We start from the raw sequence: 18,776 nt of genomic DNA on the forward strand, positions 1-18,776 counted from the left end.
GTCTCTGACCCTGAAGAAGTCCAGGACACACTTTCTCTTACCATCAGGGTATGTCCTATCCAGGTGTGACCCTCATCCCTGACAATGCTGCACCACCCCAAGAGTTCCAGAGGCTGGAAGCCAAAAACATCACAGAGTGAAGAGAAGAAGACGTGCTGGGAGGAAGAATGAGCAGTGCTCCTGCGTTAAATGTAAAAACTCGCATTGGAGCAGTTTTGCATGTTACAGACAGCTATAGGAAAACCAGTTACTGGTTAGCAGTGAGAGGATTTTACATGGAGCATTAGGAGCAAGTGCAGGGCACAGCTTTCCCCTTAGTCTCAGTTTCCCCAGCTCAGGAGGGAAGCACTCCCTGCCTGTGGATGAAGAACAGCTGAATGAGGAACTCTTCTCCAGGCCTTCTCTCTAAATAAATGAGATGAGCATCCTCAGTGCGGTCAGCTGGGAGGGAGAAGCCTATCTCAGGAGTGACGGCAGGTGCTGCTGAGCTATTTCCATTTTCCAGCTCTGCAACCTCAGGAACCTCTTTAATCCAAACCACCCGCCTAGCCCCATTCGCTGGCGCTGAAGACCAGACAGTGTTTTTGGATTCATTTTTAAGGCTGCCTTTCATTTTTTGAAGTATCTTGCTGGCAGATTTCTGGTCCCACCTGGGATTCAAGAGGAGATTTGCACATCTCGCGCTCACTTTTTCAGTCATTTAAAGGGACACATCACGGCGAGAATGTAGGCTCTGCTTTTAATGGAGGGAACATGGGGGTAAAGGGATATGAAAGGAAAACCAGGAGGTACAAAGATGCTTTGGCAGATTTGTTAGAAATGGAAACATTCCTTATTTGATCTCTGTGTTCCCCGTGGAAGCCAGGGGAACCCACAAGCATTAAAGTAATGTGTGAGATTCAGAGATTGAATTTGAGAAGTTCCCCAAGATTCACCGAGAAGCTCAGCGACATCTAAAACATAAACCCAGCAGAGAAAGAGTAATGTAGCTCAGGGGTGTGATTTCAATTGCTCTGGTTTTAGGCATTAGTAGCAGGAATAGAGCTAGGAAAACTACAGATCCACATCAGCCTGGTCTTAGTTAGGGCTTATGTTCCACAGCATTGAGCGTTATTGACACATGTTAAAGATAGACCACTTTTTTAGGAAGTTGTCTTGCTTTGCAGGCACGTATGTGCACACACACAGACAGACATACATATACAGGTACTGTTCCAAATCCTTTCTGGTGTCCAGCTTGCTGAAATGCTTTCAATTAGGGTTTGGAAAAGGTTGACTCAGTCAGCGTATTCGATACTTGCCAGAGACAAAATTAGTTTTAGTCACTGCTGTTCTCCTTCCAAAAAACGAAGCCCCGTTCTCCCTTTCTGTCTTCCCCTCTTCTAGGCAGTGAGTGTTTTTTCATATAGGTGCTCAGCTGATTTTTAATGTCATGGAAGCTTCATCTGCAAATTCGTTAGGAACTCTTTAGTGAAGCAGCCTAGTAAAACAGATGATTAATATTGGTAAGCTCCTCATTTACATATTAATTAGTCTCTGTACTCAACTAATTAAAATGGGGCTGCCTGTTTGTAGACTTTCTGAATTCCAGATTGTTGCTATTGCTCCCGTGTAGGTGCATTTAGCAGAGAGAAGGCAGGCCATTGATGCCACCAACCAGCCACCCTAGGCAGCAATAACAACATTTTAAGGCATTGGAGGCTCCTGAAATGGCAGGCTGTAGTGTCTAAGCAGTGATCCTGCTTCTCAGTGACTCTCCAAGGAGCAGGAGCTCTGCTGAAGCTGGCCAAATCCAGGAGAAGCATTGCAGGGCACAGACAAGCTCAAGGCAAGCTGTCCTTAGGCCTCCTGACACTTAGATTCTTCCAGAGATGCAGCCTATAGCCAGGGCTCAGCCTGATTGTCCGAGACTTGAAAAACAAAGGTTAATTCTAACTTACGTCTCTCTGGTAGAACTTTGCAGGGGTGTCACAGAGATCAAGCAGCATCTATCCTTTCATATCCTTTCATATCCCCCATCCATATTTCCCTGCTGCCACTGACTGGGTGGGTGCACTGCAAAGAACCCTGCTCTTCACTCCTTGCCTTGGAGGCTTAGCTCTCAAAACACGGATCTCTACTGCCTGCAAGGCAGGAGGAGACTACATGATCCTGGTTGAGGACACAACATAATCACTTCACTGTTCCTCCCATGTGCTTCCAGACAGCACACCTGCAGGTGGCCATGGCTCTCCTCTGTCCTCCTACCACCCTTTCCAACTCCTCCTGCTGATCTTGCTTCTGGACCTGCTTCTTGGCCCCCTTTTCCTTCACCTCCCCATGCATCTGGTGTTAGTTGCTCCCAGCTACTGGCGTTCCCCACTTTGTCATCCCTGAACTTCTGCAGAATTCCTGACAAAATTTGGGAACCGAGGATAAAACACTCCAGGCTGAGAAACACTTTACACATGTATATTTACTGCTGCAAAATGTTTTGCATGGCACTGACAAGCAGGTTTTCTCAAACTGTCTGTGCACATTGGGTTTTTCCTCACCCTAGCTGCCAATAGCAGTTTGACAGGTTTTATTATACTCCATTATTCACAAGAAGCCAGGTCGCTGTGCCATATGCTGTCCAGTCCTGCTCAAGCTAACCATGTGCCCATGTTGGCTGCCTACCAAGGCTGGTTAAAACCTGCTCATTTTTGCATTCTATTTGTTTTGAGAGAATTGGAGACAGGGGCTTCAGGTCAGGCATTCCCATGTGTTTTATCGCACAACTTTGCTCATTCTCAGCAGCCGAAAAGCCAATTCAATTGGAAAATTGGGTGTCCTAGTATGGTTTGGACTTGTTCTTGTTCTTGTAGGAACCTGCCCTGTCCTGAGGCTGATGCAGCTTGAAACAGGTGGAAAGCCTTAATCCTCACTGGAACCATGAGCAGTGAACTCAACCTGGAGTGCAGCTCTCAAGATGATTTCAAGCACAGCTCAGCAGGACACAAAGCAAAGAACAGCGAAGTGCTTCTGAGACTGAACCTCTCCCACGCTGGCAGCATCTGCTTTAGAAACATCACAGCTACAGCAGGCATTGTACTTACAGATGGCGGGACAATCTTTCCAAGGCACCTTCCGATCCTGCGCTCACTGCCTCGTGGCTATGCAGTTTGCTACAGCCTGCAGTGCAGTTGCTTGTGTTGCTGTGTTTTGTCTGAATATTTGCTGACTTTCCTTGTAATTACCAGTGTATAGTTCAGTCTAGGAGGAACATTTTTTACTGTTTTTCAAGTTTGCAACCTTGAAATCCCTCTCTTAGCCACTATTTGCACTGCTTCTTTTCTAAGGGCACAATTTCCTTTCTTTTGCCACCTCCGTTTTTCTGATCCTCCTTGCTGCTTCCACAGCTTTTTCTTCCCAGCATCAGTCAAGCTGATAGCAGAGGCTATTAAAATGTTCTCCCATTCCTGGATATGACTTTTATTTCCTTGGGTGTGCTGTCTGCTGATTCTCTTCCATTCCTTATGGTATCATTTTCCTTGCTCGTGTGGCTTTCGATAATCTCGACATTGGAAAATGAGGAGATCATTTCTGGAGATGAGCTGTTTTGTTTTTTAAAAAACCTCTTTCTGTTGCTAGCTGCTATTCTTTTCACTGAGGTCACACAGTTGACAAGCACAGCCATCCTGTACCAGATGAAATGCACTTTGAAGACAGCATCCTGTGTGCAGCAGTGACCAGCAGCAGCTGTCTGGGAAAGAACGCAAAGACTCAATACACAGAAAGGGATCTTTTGAGCCATCACTAGTTTAGGGATGTCTTAAGTCTCTTCAATCTCTAAGAAGTACCAGAAATTGTAGCTTTTCAGGTTTGATGCCTTCTACATGACTTCCTTTCAGAAGTTTTTCTGCAACTCCTCGGCTATTCTCATGCTGCTTTTGAGGTTATGTCTACATACTTTCAGGAAACAAGCAAAACCCGTGGGGCATTCCCCTCACCACGCTCCATCCACCACCAGCCTATGGTTCCTCTGATCACACTGCCACAAGGATGCTCCAACCCTGGGCCACTAACAAACTCTAAGGACAGCAGTACTGCATGGCTCCACAGGGTCCCTACAGAAGACTCACCCACCCAACACTATCCATGTGATATCACTGTGGTGGTACATAGGAGCCCCAGCAGCAGCCTCAGGCTGGAAACTGTATGCCTCCTGCTGTCTGCATTGAAGAAAAGTGCTGTTTAAGTGCACGCTCATGACATGAGATAACTTTGATTTCAAGTGTAAGAGATAACTTTAAGTGTGTATCCAGATTTGTGCTTGAAGCACAGTAGATGCATCCACAACATGTGACCCAAATCAATGGCTTGTACACCTCTTGTTGATATGGGAATAATCTATTTGTTTCTCTTCAGAAGTTTTGGGGTTCTCATCACATCCTTAATGCACCTCAGTTTCTAGGGGTCTGGTCACTTACAGAAATTATCATTTTAACACTGTGTATAATCATGAACCCTAAACGTCTCTATGGCAGATCATCATATACTCCTTTTTCACTATGTGACAGGGCTTTCCTGGCCACTGACTTTTCAAGTTGATGCAAAAAAATTTGATAGCTACAAATGCTGATCTCTTCTTTGATATTTGCTGGCTTGACAGTCAAAGCAGAACGGGAGGCACGACTTCATTTTAGCCTTGCAGGATCTTCTTGAACTGTTTTGCTAAAGTGCTAGGTAAGATTTGCAATAACCTCTTCACCCATACCATGTGGCAGGGTTATTCTGGTATTCCGTCATGGACCTGCTTTATAAACTAAGGAACAGCATTTTCATGAAGTTTGAAACACTCACTACTTGAAAAGGGTGATATTAGAGTCCTGAGAGCACAAGTTGGCCTAAATTATCCTGACAAGTCCTGATTGGGCCCTCCATAAACATAGCTCTGCCCAGGGACCCAAGGACTCTCTATAAGCTCAGGGCAGAGACCCCAACATCTGGCTTTGAGCACTGCTATAGGTGTGTCTTAGTATGATCCTGAATGGCAGAGGAGTTTTCAAGGCTGGATGCCAGATCTATGTTGTAAACAGTCCCAACTCTGTTCCCAGACCCAAACTCTGTTCCTGTTCCCTGCTGCTCCTGGTTGGACATCTGGATGGATCTATGACCTGACACATCCCTTTGTCTTCCTTGGGGCTCTCAAAGGACTGTCTCCACTCTGCCTTTGTCTGGTACTGTGGAACAGTCCTGTGGTAGAGAAAGTGCTGTGTCCACCCTCAGCTCCTTGCTCACTTTCCCTTCTGTTGCTGCTCCTGCACAGATGTCCTTTTGGTACAGCCAGACATGTCCTGTCTGCTCAATTTCATGACAGTAAAAGGCAATCAATTATCTGGCTCTTACTGGGAGAAATGGACAAGTGTTTTTGTGACACATCCAGAGAAACAAGGAGATCATCATGCTTATAACCTTCAGGAGATGCTGGCATCCAGATAAACTTGCTTTATTAGTACTGAAATTCTTCATGATGTTGTGGCTTTTCTCTCTGCTTTTCTGAGGCATGATTGTGCCTTCCTTTGAATCCTTCCTGAGAGCAGAATGTGCTTGACTATTTCAATCACGTAACATGTTGCCATTCTTTGTAATTCTCAACAAGGACAGAATAATGCATTTCCTACCACGAATTGCATTTGCCTGGTGCTGGCCAATGCATATCATCAGCACATGGATGTTTTTCTTCCATCTCATTTTCCTGCCCATCAGTTTTGGAGGTATTACATGGCAGCAACATCTGCAGTCCAGCAGAAAGCAGATTGGTCATTGATCTTAGAGCAGAGTTACTGCAGTGGTAGCTGAATAGCTGGTACACTTCAGGGGTGTGCCTAGCATGTGTGGATCCCTCTGGCTCTGTAATCACACTGTAGAGATCCTCTTCGCTGGAAGTCTGTTGTGCACTTTATCACTTACTAAACAGTTCTGCTTTCCTTCTGCAGAAGATATCATACTCTGAGATGAAATTGAGCTGTTTCTCCAACATCTTTCATCCCTGTTCCTGACTGGCATGTTATTCTCCAGACTCTTGAATTGTTTCTGTGGGATGTGCACTAGATTCTGATTTATTAGTCTGAACGAAGTGGAGTCCTCATAATTCAAGGTGGGGGATCATAGGGATCTCGGATTGTCTATGCCAAAATTGTTGACTGCTGCTCTAAGAATTTTCCTTCTATCTAATATGAAACACAAATCTGCTGCAACATTCCCTGAAGCAGCTCTCATTTCTCTGTGGTCACTATACACAAAAAATACATTGCAGGTTTCTTTGCATTGTGGGCTGCAGATGTCACAGGGCTGCAGGTTGTCTTCCTCTTCTGTATTGCTACACGTGTCAGCTTAGAACCACAAAGGGCTACATTTATGTAACAAGTTGTATTCTTAGGAATGAAGATGTTTCCTTACAATAATACTGCAGCCAGAAATTAAAGAATGTACACATGTAGGTTGACTTAAAATTTCCCAGTTTTTCATTTGTATTTTAACATTAACTGCTCTGAAGCTACATCAGAAAAACAGTCTTTTGTTAGATTCTCTAATATGAATGAGGCCCCAGGAGCTATATTTGAGCCCTGAGCCCCAAACTAAAACAGGTGCAAGTTTCAAAGGTTGGAGCCTTCACTTTGATTTGTAGCTACTTTGTCAGCATCAAATGTGTGCATAGTTCTCTCCCGTTGGAGATGCTTGGATAAGTGGCACCTCTGAAAGAGAGCATGGGATTATTTTCTAGGTCAGGAGAGAAGAAATGTCTGTCATGGCTGCTGTAACTTCAGGTGGCACTCCAGACTCACGGAGCTATCTTGCATTGACAAGTACTATCATGGGGTGTATGATCTGAAGAGCCAGCTGAATCTCACAGTGTCATTTTTCAAGCATTCAGCATACTCCTTCCAACTGCCTGGCAAAATAAATGCATTTAGACACTCAAATAATTTGGACAACTTAAGTGTGATACTACACCAACCAAAATGCTGAGAATTTTTAAGTCATAGAATCGTTTGAGTTGGAAAGGTCTTTTAATGGTGACCTGGTCCAACGTCTTTGCAATGAACAGGGGCACACACTGCCAGATCGCATTGCTCAGAGCCCTGTCTAGCCCAACCTTGAATGTCTCCAGGGATGAGATATCTACCATCTCTCCAGGCAACTTACATCAGTGCCTTACCACTCTTATCATAAAAAAACTTTTTTTCTTATATCCAAATTAAATATCCTCTCTTTTAGTTTGAAACCACTTCTCTTTGTCCTATCACAACAGAGCCTGCAAAAGAGTCTGTCCTTTTCTTTCTTACAGCCTCCCTTTAGATACTGAAAGGCTGATCTCAGATCTGCCCGGAGCCTTCTCTTCTCCAGGCTGAACATTCTTGGCTCTCTCAGAATGTCCTCATGGGGGAAGTGTTCCATCCCCTGCATCATTGCTGTGGCCCTCCTCTGGAAGCACTCCAACAGGTCTATGTCTCTCCTGTGCTGAAGATTTCACATCTGGATGCAGTACTCCAAGGGAGTTTTCACCAGCACAGAGCAGAGGGACAGGTCAGGGTGCATTTGTTCATCACAGCAATCTTGTTAAGAAGAAAACACTCAGAGCCTGAGAGATACTGAGGGAACACTGCAGGATTTCTGTCTGCCTGGATTTTTTTCCAGTATTGTGCTGGATCTTCACCATGAAAAGGCTCTTGTCAGGGTCTTAGATGCTAATCAGAGAGAAATCAGCAGAATCAGGGATAAACCAAATGGGACTCATAAGGCCAGAAGAGTCTCCACACTGCTTCACAGCATCAGCACTGGTGAATGATCAAAGCTGATAACCATTAATCAACGCAACTAACTAACACAAGAAGTTTAGACAAAGCTAAAAGGAGCGAAGTCAGGGGGCCAATGTGCGGAGCTCCTGTCATTCTTGTGAAGTTTTGATTGGTTTCTTTCCTCTGCCACTGATTCATTAGATAAATCTGGGCACCTCTGTGGCTAACAGAAGGTTTCCTGTTGTCTTCTAGGAGCTTGGCTTTGAACTTTCATTCCTTCTTCCTTGCTTCTGAAATAGGGATAGTTCTGCTCACTAGGGATGCTCTTTTCACGCTTGCACTACCTAGTCAATAACAAAGAGCCAGATCTCCTGTGGCCACTAAACTTCTTGGGATATTGGAGCCACAGACTGTCTACAGTGTATCTTGCCTACCATGACATTTCTCTGGGAATAAACCCTTTTGAGCTGGTACACTTCAGTCCTAACAAAGCAGAACAATTTGGATTACACACCCATTGTTTTAGGAGACAGTGGCTGAAATCTGGAGCTCCACACTCGGCTTTCACTCAGTCTGTCTTCTGTGGGAATACTGCCAGATGAAGAACTGATTGGAGAGGCGCTAGTATCAGCACTGTGCTTCCACAGCATTATTTGTTCAAAGACTTTGGAGTTTATTTATTAACCTAAAGTAAAGCCCGGGGGAAATCAGTGGACATTTTCACATTGACCACAAGGAGCTTTTGGATCAGAGCCAAAGATAAAGAAATAAGCAGGTTCTTGAAAATCTTGGTGTGTAGGCAAGAAGAATAATCCATTTCCTTCTGGGAGGTTTGCAGGAACGGAGATGTAGAAGTGAAACCACTTGTCCAGTGCTTCTTGGATAATCTTAGCATGACTCTAGGATAATACACACATTTTAGGAAGATGCTGACTATGGAGTGAGTACATTCAGCGAAATGGGCTACACTTCAAATAGCAAATTCAAGCCATTTCAGGAATTCTTTTAATTTAAAATAATCCCAAAGCATTACATGGATTTGGAGTAGCATGAATTAAGGACCAACTTCTTTTAATTGAATATAAAAAGCTCCCCGGACTAGTCTCTCTTCCATTTCTACCTTTCCCCTTCTTTGGTTTCTGAAGCTGCTATGCTTTACTTAGACACAATTGGAAACAAAATACAAACTCTTTCTATGAACCCAACCGGAACTCCAAAGAAATCAGCAATTAACAAGTTCACTTAAAGCAATCTGACTTAAGGACAGAAAAGGTGGATGAATAGGGCAGCAGTTGACGTGTCATGGCAGAAGGGATAAAAATCCAAATACTGGTTCCAGCTTCTCTTAGCTTAGGGAAAATTTGATCTCAACCCAAAACCTAGTGACCGACTTCCTCAGGTGCTGCCTTTTCTTCATAGGACAGGTCTGGCTCTAATCACAGCTCTGAAAACTGACTCTCAAATAGCTGAAAACCTAGATGCTCATTTGAATTATGGGATGTGGTTTCTCATTTTGAATAGGCATAACTTAACCAGTGGTCAAGTTGGACCAGAATATGCCAGAGTGGAACAGGACTCTGCTCAGAGTTCTAAAATCAGAACAGGTTTGAAGAAGGAGTTGTTCAGTTCTACCTCCAGTAACTTCTGCTCTGTTACTGCATCCACTTTCCCAGGAGCTGCATCATGTGCATTGGCTATTGACTAATTCTTGCCTTCTCCCCATGGTCAAATCCTGAGGTCCCATTTTTTGACTGTTTATTTGTAAGTCTAGCAGCAAGTTCCTGGAGAAGAAAGGATCCTCCATTTCAATTTTGACTTTTTCTTTCAGTCAATATATTCTGTTAGTTTCACTTTTCTACGTCTTTACTAGTGTATATTAAACTATAGAGAAGTTTGAGCTGAAGTACATGCAGCATACATGATAAAGATGTTCTAAATGGCACTATGGACAAATCACTTTCCATCTATTTTCCACAAGCAAGGAGCAAAAGCAGCCCTCTGTCCATATTTGTAGCAAACCCCTCCTTACTTTTATTGGCAATTATTTTGTCTTGGCAGCAACAACCTGTCAAGTTTGGACCTGGCAGAAACCTTTTGATTTCTTGTGCAAGTAATTTAAAATCCTAATCTCTCTAGAGACTTTATTTTATGCTCCTAGATCTGTTGTCCTACTGTCTGCCCTCACTGATAGTTTTTTGCCATTGGTCTCCCTCCTGTAGAAAGGATGCCAGCTCAGGATATGCTGTGCTTTGGTCCTTCCTCATCCATTATGATCTGTTCTTCTGCTCACTGCTGTCTCTCTTTTTGCAACAACTTTAAGTGTGTAGCATTCCACTTCATAGCTATTGTATGGGAGCTGCTGAGTCACGGCCTGAACCTCTGATTGATCACCTGAGGCGAGCAGTGAGGCAGCCAGAGGAGCACAGGTGAAGGCAATTCACCTGTCCTGCTGGAGCCTGGCTCCACCCCTCCTAGACCTATTGAAGAGCTGGCTACCAGTGGGGAAGGATCTCTTCTGGAGATCTGCTCTGCTGGAGTTTTGTGTGTGAGCCCAGGATAGGGGTAAGCCTTCTATTTATTCTCTTTTTGTTATCATTATCTGCTTTGCCAAGCTCTCTTGTTTATTTCATAATTATAACATCTTAATATTCATTGATTATATAGCTGTACATAGAAAAAGATCTCAGTGTTTTCTTCTTACACTGTTGCTGGCTCTCTAGATTATCTCATAGCTTAGGAAACCAGTTTAGCTTATGGCCTTGATTTTCCTAGGCTTCCTATCCTGATTCCTGAGTTCTTGCTCCCCTCTACCCTTTAGAAGATTAAGTAAACTAAGATAGGATTCAATTTTCAGTACAGGCATATATGGATCTTAAAAATATTGTTGTGAAGCATTGGCAACTTAACCTTTGCTGAGAAGTTTGGAGCACTTTCTCCAGCACACCCTATGGTTAGGATGAATAACCCAGCCCCAGCAAAGAGTAATGCAGTTCTTCACACTTGTGCTTCCTTTATCCCTTCTAAGGAAGCCTCTGTCCCGTTGACACAGTTCACCTCATTGGCTGCAATCATTAAAAGCGTTGGAAATAGGGTCCGAGACTTATGCAAACTCCTGCCTTAGGTGTCATGACCAATGAACCGATCAAAAATGCCAGCTCCTCTTAGAATGTCATCCTTGACTTTGTACCCGATGGCAGATCTGTCACTCAGCAGCCAAACATGTTAATACAGCTGAAGCCTTTAGGTGCACTTCTACCCTCAAAACTCAGTGGAGTTGCTGTCATCCTCCAACAGTTCAGTGGCCTAGATGAAATTAGCAGTCTAAATGCAGCTGCTAATAAAGATACTGTCGGTTTCAGAAAAAGCACCAGCTCCCTTCTGCTACCACATGTCCTCTTTGGCAGTTTGAGTCAACAAGGAGCTAACTGATGGCCAATGAGCACAGCCTCTAAGAACAGGCCTTAACCCTTGAGTGGCAGTGCTGGAGACAGCAGCAGGGAAGTTCTCTGTTGCTGCTGCCTTCTGGGGCTAGGAGTTGATGTCGGTTCATACTTACTCATCACCAGAATCCAACAGAGCCACTTGTGTGAGCTTTTTCCTCTCCAGGAAGCTGCTTCTGTTGGTTCCAAATAGGTCTTCAGGAAAGGGCTGATCAGCAGAGCAGCCTCAGGAAAGATGGCAGGATCTGGGGCCAACAAGCAAGTGCAGCTTGTGGATGTCCTGATTTATTTATTTATTTTTTTAAGGGGAGAATGTGCATCTTTCCTGCTGTGTTTATTACTATCAGATAGAATTTAGGTTGGGAAATTGAACTTGGATGGGCTGTGACAGAACAGAGCTCCTAAAAGGAGGAAACAAAGCTGGAGTACTGCTTGCAAAGTTTGTTGAGGAGTCTGTGGATATGAAGGCTGCATGTCGCTTCATTTCAACACCACTGGATCTCTGGCAGCGCAAGTGCTCTCCGATTTTCATTCCTAGCAACAGCTCCAAATGGCCAGCTTTGGACTGAGTATTTAGGGGCTGGTGGCTCCCAGATTTCATCATCAACCATACTCTCTAGAAAAAGAAATATATATAGATTTGAATTTGCTGCACAAGACATGGACACTACAGTTTTCTGAAGCACTTTTTCTCATAGTCTAAGCTAACTCAAGACAGATTTCCTTCTGTGTTACAATCCAGTGGCTTAGATATAGAAACACTGCATGCACCGATGCCTAGGAATTCAATGATGTAACTTGGACTTGATAATTCTTTCTCTGCCCCTTTCATAGATTTTGCCACTGTAAACAAATTTTACAGCTGCTCTGTGCCTGTTACTGCGATGTAATTCTTCCTAGCAGCATGGAAAATTGGTGGGGCAAGTGATCACTATGCTGGTAAGCTTGGTATTTAGCAGTGCCATAACAAGAAAGGCAATTCTCTATAAAGCATCTGCTTCTCGCACCTCTGCTAGCACAAATATTCTATGGCTTTTTCTTTGTTGCAGCTCCATGGCTGTTGCAGCGTAGCCCAGTATAGTGATAATGGCACAGTGACTGATTGCAATAACAATTACGAACTGGATCTTCAATGGTATGAATGGCAGATTAGTGTATCTTTTACCAGAAACATCTGACAAGACAGCCTCCATATTATGCCAAAGCTTAATCCAGGCTTAATTTCAGACACGCCAGAGTGATCGTATTGAAATAGCAAGATGTGACTCCTGCTCCAGCAGGCACGCTGGGAGGCCCGAGTACTCCACAAGCAGTGTGCAGCAGACCCTGGAGTGGCCGCATAGCCGATTCACAGCTTATACACAACCTCCGCAACGACTCGGAGCTCTTTCTCGCCCTCCAGCTCATTTCCGAAGCCCGGGGCTTGCCAGCACTCCGACAGAGGACGGGGACGGGATGGGAGCGTCCCCGCGGCGAGGCCGGCGGCGCTCGGCCTCCTCCTGCTGGCCCCGGCCGGCAGCGCAGGCAGCCTTTGTTCGGGGCGCCAACGCAGCTGCCCCTTTATAATTTTTTCTTGATTACTTTTTTCTTTCTTTTTTAAATTTTCTTCTTTTCATTTCACCCTTTCTTTTTTTCCTTTTTTTTTTTTTTTTTTTTTTTTCTTTCTTTTTCTTTTCTTCTCTCCAACCTGACGAGTGATGTTGACATCTTAGCAGGTTCCTCACCGCAGCCCCTGCTGGTGAAAGGTGTCCACACTCTCTACTTATCTGCCTGGGGTTCCAAGGAAGCCCGAAGTCCATCTCAGAGCAGCATGATTTGCTTTCTCCTCTCCCCCCACAGTTCTTTTTCTAGAAGTTCATATTGCCTAAGAAACTGGGTAAAAGAGAGAAAAAAAAAAAAAAGCATTAATACTGTCCACTTGAGTCAGCAAACCTCTGATCCTCGTACACTTCCACAACTATTTTAAAGGGGTTGCTTCAGTGGTTACACTAGATTGAGGTGTCCGGGTAATTGGAGCTTGTGTTAGAGCTGGATGTAACTGCACAACAAAAAAGAGAGGAGACTGAATTGTTCTGAAACCAGAGGTTCCTTCCCTGACTCACCAAATTGCTGCCAGTGTTCAGATAGCTGGCCTTGGTGCAGGTCTGACCTTCTCCAAAGCTCAGAAGTATCTGTGCTGCATCTCCCATAGAGCCAGCTGAATATTTTGGGTTCAGTTGGATGTCCAGCCTTCTGTGATTTTGCAAGTTGTCCTGAACCAAATTGTATGGGCAGGTCCCAGCTGAGACTTCTGGGCTCTCTGAAATTGCCTCTAGAAACAGAGCAAGAAAACTGTCAGAAATGTATGACTGTCGCCAGAAACCCTCAGACTGGCCCACTGTTGTGCTCTGCTTCAAAGAGTCCTAATGTCTGTTTGGTGCCTTGGTGTGCATTGAGAGGGAAGAACCACTGAACTTCTTGAGACAGAGCTGGCCAGGCACTTTCCTGCTGGCAGAGTACTGAGATGTAAGCTTTTGCACTCTCTGCACTTTCCAACAGACATCAGACTCTAAGTTTGAGGCAAAGATCAACTCCTGTGAGGTTTGTGGGAAAACACAGAGAAGTACCTGGAGATCTCTTTGAGAACTATTGCTCTTCAGAGAAAGGAAGTTCACAGGACACCTCTGTCTTGGGAATTCACTCACAGTGCATACCCTACAGCTGCTGGCAGAAAGCCTCTCTGTGGCCTCCTGATTACTGACAGAAGGAGCATCCCCTGCCTCCACTGTTTGGAGATAAAAATGCAAAATCCCATTACCCATGGATGCTTTCTGATGTTGTGCAGAAGCCTAAGGTATACATACACTGTTCAGTGCATCATACTATCCAAAGGGATAGCATTTTTCAGAGCATTGTGTGAAGGCTGTTGCTTGTCACAAACCCTCTTCTGCTCCCAGATAGAGTGTTGTTACTTCTGTCTCAGACAAACCACCCACAAGTTCTTCTGTGTACTTCTGTGGGATCTTTGGCAGTACACAGAGCAAGAGACATGTCCAAACAAATTTTCTGTACACTGATACTGAGGAAGAAAGTGAAGTGTCAAAATGTCAAGATTATGAGCCAAATGACAACTGCATTTGTTGAGATAAGAGCATAGAAATAGCCCACAGGTTCTCTCAAAGGCAGCATAGCACAATAATTCAATAGAACCATTCTAAGGGACAAGTCCCACTTGTATGTTCAATGATGTTATCTGCACCACCTCTGCCTCAGTCATTGCTAGGAGATCATAATGGCCAATCCTGCCTCTTAGGATAATGTCTAAGTTTTTAGAATGCTTTAATTACAGAAATGTGGTTTATAAACTCTTTCTCTCAGCTTGAACTCCCTGCAGGTGTTAGTGGTGAAACTGGAGCTCTCTCCACAGGGCTGAATCTGTAGGCCACATTTATGTGATGGGAAACTGGACAGGACCACGGCAATAGTTACAGACACTGCTGGCCAAGAGGGATATCAAAAACAAATGTGTGCCTTTGGACAAGACCAGGAGAGCCACCTTTAGAGCAGCCATCCACTATCAGAGATATGTGAAGTGTAAGGAAACTCAGATTCCTCTGGAACCCGAAATGCCCATCTAGCAAGAGATGGAGAATCGGCTTGTAAGCTCCTTCATAGCACAGTGAGAAATTCAGCTTTTTCAAGACTCATCTAAAATTGAAAAGTGTCTCCAAAGGAATTGTTTGTTGCTTTGTTTGCAAAAAGTGCAAACGGCACATCAGAGAAGCAATAATGCCTTGGTGGATTGTTTGGCTGAACACTTAGTCAGAGTATATTGTAATGAGCCATATGCTAGCTTTGCATGGTATTACAGGGCAAGCCAGCTGCAATGTGCAGCTGATTAGTCTGGTTGAAAAAATCTTCGTTTTCCATAACAGGAGACCAGCAAAGGCAAGCATTCTGGCAGGTGCCAAACAGCCCCTCTGACTGCTTCTGTCATGTTGCTGTGGATCAGAACAAGCCAGGAGAGAAAAAGAACCTCTGCTTTATTTCTGTCCAAAGAAGGGAACCTCCTTTAGCCCTAGGCTTGTTTAACAGTAGCTGTTCACAAACCATACCCCTTTCACTTTCTTACAGAAGAGGTTTCCCCATCTCTCCCTGCAGCTGTCGCTCTTGTTGTCTCAGTCAGAGTTCAGTCATTCAGCCCTGAACTTAGTTGATGTGGTGGGAACCTTCTGTGAGATAAGAGGATAGGGGCCAGGAAGAGATGGGTGCCTTCTGAAGTGCAAGATCACAAGACAGCACAGAAACAAAGGTCCTTTTCCCCCACAGTCGATCTTTTGCTGTGGACAAAAGCTGATGCTTAGAAATCTGCTTTGAACTTCAGCTGTGCCAACTGCTGAATCAAGGATTTATGTGGCCACCTTTTGAATGAACCAGAAGTTCCCATTAGAAGGAGGAAATGTCAATAGTTCTCTTAAGATCTTCTTTCAAACTATTACTGGTTGTGTTTCCAAAGCCAAATTAAAAGCCACGTCACAATCTACTGCGAATTAATACAACAAATCTAGAAACACAATGCTAATGAACCAGAATGAGATGTTAGCTTTATGAAATCTGATTTAACAGATTTTTAGAGAGAAATTCAGCTTAGGATTGTCCCTTTCTACGTAGCTCTTGTGCTTTGAATGGCCAACATTATACACAGACAGGAGGGGGCTGAACATATGTGAAGGTTACTTCAGAAAGGCTGAAAAGAAGCCAAGAAGGTGTCTCAATTTTGGGGTGGCCACGTGAGTTTGTCAGGCAAGCATCTGAAGTGCAACAGCACTACGAAGCAGAGGTAATTGAAGATAAATTGGGAGCGATGTGGGAAAACCTAAAGTATACCACATTTATGCCTGGCTGAGAAGCCTGGTTCAGTCTCATTAAAAGAAAAATTCCCCAAAGACAGGATTGTTTAAACTATTCTTATTTGATATGGTTATTAATGAGGAGGAGGAGGGAGCAAACTGCACATTAATGAACTTCACAGACAGTAATACTCTGGGAAGCTCTGAGGGCTCCAGTGAGGAGAGATCATTGGCCAAGCAGAGTGCAGTACTACTGTTTTGTCAGTAAAATGCTGGAGCTTCTGAATATTTCATCCAAATCTTTCCAAAACCAGTGGGATCACAGGGTAGACACCTTGCACTGTCAGTGAAAATCAGGAAGATGAAAAAGCCTGTTTTCCTCTAAGTTCAGCATATGGTCTTAGCAGAAGACATGAGGTGGCTTGAGTGTTTGGGGTTAGGGTGATGGTTTACAGGTATTTTACTTCACCCAGACAATTCCTCCTGTCACCCCCCTACACTCAGCTGAGTTTCTTGCTTCAAACTTCTGGTCAGTGGCTCAGTGTCTCTATGGAGACAGGTGATGAGTGGTGTCTCCCAGGGGTAAGTGCTGGGGCCAGTACTCTTTAATATCTTCATCAATGACACCAACAGTGGCGTTGAGTGCACCCTCAGTGAGTTTGCAGATGACATCAAGCTGTGGACTGCAGTTGACACACCAGAGGGACACAGTGCCATCCAAAGGGATGTAAGCAGGCTTGAGCAGTGGGCCCAGGTGAATCTCATGGGAGAGCTCACGGCAAAGGAGAGCAGAGGACAGGCTGAGTTAAAGCTGCAAATGCCATAGAGGATGGCTGAATGGAAAGGCTGGGTGGGAAGGATGCACAGGAAGTGGAATGTCAACTGTGCTAAGCACCAGAACATCTCCTCTGAGTCTTAGCAAAGTGTTAAAATGAGACAAGTGCGGTTGGATGAACACCAGAAAGGTCCTGACATTTCAGAAATCCTTGGCTGTTTTGCCTTTAATCAATCTGTACTAAGCCTCAAATATGAAAAGAAGCGCTTATGGCAAAGGTGAAAATCATATTAAGAGTAAATTGCTTTGATGCTTGACAATTTGCCAAGATTTTTATAGCAAGGAAATGATATCATTTTATATTATATCCTAGACTCTTGGCATGGCCCTAAAGGTCACATCGCACAACACAGCTCTCTTCCCTTTTTTCCAGCTGTTGTTCATACAACAAAAACATGACAGGCACAAGTGGCATTGCTGCTGATTCTTGGTACCACTAGGAAAAAAGTCTCAACATCCTAGTTTGTTTACATTCCGGAGTTTTATTGTGAAGGTAGAATGAAAATGGACCATGAAAAGTTCATGGCCACTCTGCATGAATGTTGTCAAGTATTTCACAGATGTATTTATCTCCCTTCTCATTTAGTGGAGTTCATGTTTCTTCACAAGTCAGCTCTTACTTCTAAATGCAAACCACTCGTACACATTCAAAATGCAGGCTCTTTAAACAAATGGCAAAAAGCTTTCATAAAACATATGGCAAGTATTACAGTTTTATGAAGACGTCCTCCCTGAGTATTAAATCAAGCACAAAATGATTGTGGTAGGGTGAGAACCAAATTCTAGTGGAACGTACATAATATTCTCATGCCAAATCTCCATGCGTGTTCCTTTTATTTTTTCCCAGCAAACAGCAAGTATGCTATGACGTGTAATTACAGAATATTGCATAGTTGAGGAACCATAGAATCATAGGATCATTTGAGTTGCAAAAGTCCTTTAATGGTCACCTAGTCCAACTCCCCTGCAACGAACAGGGACACCAACAGTGATATCAGGTTGCTCACAGCCCCATGCAGCCTGACCTTGAATGTTTCCAGGAATGAGGCATTACCACTTCTCTGGGAAATCTGTTTCAGTGCTTCATTACCCTTATTGTAAAACACTTCTTTATAACCAGCCTAAATCTCCCCTCTATTAATTTGAAACCATTTCCCCTTGTCCTATCACAACAGACTCTGAGAAAGAGTCTGCCCCCCTCATTTGTAGCCCCTTTTAAATACTGAAAAGCCAATCTCAGGTCTCACCAGAGACTTCTCCAGGTGGAACAACCTCTCAATTTGACCTCGTAGAAGAGGTGTTCCATCCCTTGGATCATGTTTGTGGCACTCCTCTGGATGCACTCCAATAGGTCCACATCAATATGTCTGTGTCTCTTGTACTCAGGACTCCACATCTGGACGCAGTACTCCAGGTGAGGTCTCACCAGCACAGAGTAGAAGGGCAGGATCACCTTCCTCACCCTGCTGGCCATGCTTCTTTTGGTACAGCCCAGGATACACTTAGTGCAAAACCTTGCATGTAGCTTTACTAAACCTCATGGGGTTCAGCTGGGCCCGCTGCTTGAGCCTGTTTAGGTCTCTCTGAATGTCATCCCATTCCTTGGGCATGTAAACTGCACCACACAGCTTGGTGTCAAACTTGCTGAGAGTGCCTTTGATTCCATTGTTAATGCATGTCAATGATGAAATGATTAAAGAGCACCAGTCCTCATACTGACCCCTGAGGGATGCCACTCATCACTGATTTCCAACCTGACTTTAAGCCATTGACCACCACTCTCTGGGTATGATCTCACAACTAGTTCCTTGTCCATTGAACAGTCCACCCATCAAATGATTCCAATTTGGAGAGAAGGATTTTATAAGGGACCGTGTCAAAGGCGTTACTGAAGTCCAGATAGATTATG

Source organism: Lagopus leucura, unplaced genomic scaffold (genome assembly GCF_019238085.1).
Source record: "Lagopus leucura isolate 7727_CA_CO unplaced genomic scaffold, USGS_WTPT01 Super-Scaffold_100001, whole genome shotgun sequence".
NCBI classification, from domain to species: domain Eukaryota; kingdom Metazoa; phylum Chordata; class Aves; order Galliformes; family Phasianidae; genus Lagopus; species Lagopus leucura.